This window comes from Cariama cristata, unplaced genomic scaffold, assembly GCF_000690535.1.
Source record: "Cariama cristata isolate BGI_N322 unplaced genomic scaffold, ASM69053v1 scaffold10455, whole genome shotgun sequence".
Lineage (NCBI taxonomy): Eukaryota > Metazoa > Chordata > Aves > Cariamiformes > Cariamidae > Cariama > Cariama cristata.
In genome coordinates, this window is record NW_009617075.1 from 60052 (window position 1) to 61351 (window position 1300).

Sequence of the window (1300 nt, forward strand, 5' to 3'; positions counted from 1 at the left end):
CTTGTCACAGAAAAATGTCCTTTACTGTCATGTGAGACTCAGATAACAATTCTATGTACAAACTCCGGTGCGTTAGCTTTTGCAACAGCACGACTCTGTGGTCTCGCGTCCTGGCCGCCAGCAGTTACCGCTGCCCGGCCCGTCGCTCCCAGCCGAACCCTCCCGCCGCAGAGCTGCCCCTCAGCCCCCGGCTCGGCCCCATCCGACTCCCCCTTTGTCCTTTACTGTCATGTGAGACTCAGATAACAATTCTATGTACAAACTCCGGTGCGTTAGCTTTTGCAACAGCACGACTCTGTGGTCTCGCGTCCTGGCCGCCAGCAGTTACCGCTGCCCGGCCCGTCGCTCCCAGCCGAACCCTCCCGCCGCAGAGCTGCCCCTCAGCCCCCGGCTCGGCCCCATCCGACTCCCCCTTCCAGACTCCTCCAATCTCTCAAAATAACTATAAATTCAAAGCAGCTTCTCTAATAGACATGCGGTTCCACCCAGTTTCATCCGGGTACTTAATGAGCAGAGTCCTCATTCCTTCACCCACATGATTAATGGCAAAAATTAATTAATACTGGACCTAGGAGAGACCATTTAAATCTCAAATTCACCTGTCTTGTTTGAAATTAATTAGTAACTATCTTCTCCGTTTTCTAAGCAGCTGCAAACATTCCTGTGAGCATTTCACCTAATCCATGCTTTCTTAGCATGCTTCTGATAACATGCATTGTCTGGCAACTTGCATCATCTACTGTGCAATTCCCACCTCACAAATGACTTTCAAGACCTGGTCTTGTGACACTTCACATCTCCTTCACAATAAATAATCCCACAGATATAACAACTGCTTATGTGGGAAAGGTATTAGAAAATAATTTCATTATTTCCAAACTTTTACAGACTGTTTCAGATACGCAACACATGTAGCCAGCTCCCCATGGACTACCAGTAACATTACACAGACCTCTTACAAAATGCAGATCAAGATTTTAATACTATCAAGACAGCATAGGAAATACAACTAGCAGTTTTTGAGATTATAAAAAAATTATAGTATGAAGCAGGAAGGTAACGGTACTCTTCCCCTCATAGTTCTGGAAAAATCGTAACAGAAGCAAGCATCCAAATACCAAAACAGTATCCACCGTATTTAACTGAAGAGATACTTCCAGGCAACGCTTACCCTCCAGGGACTAGAAGTAGAAAAGAAAAAGTCACTAAACTTTAAGAAAAGACTTCTAAAATCCCGACTAAGTATTCATGACAAACAGGGTTGGATTTTTGCTTGTAATACACTGATCTGATGCTTCCT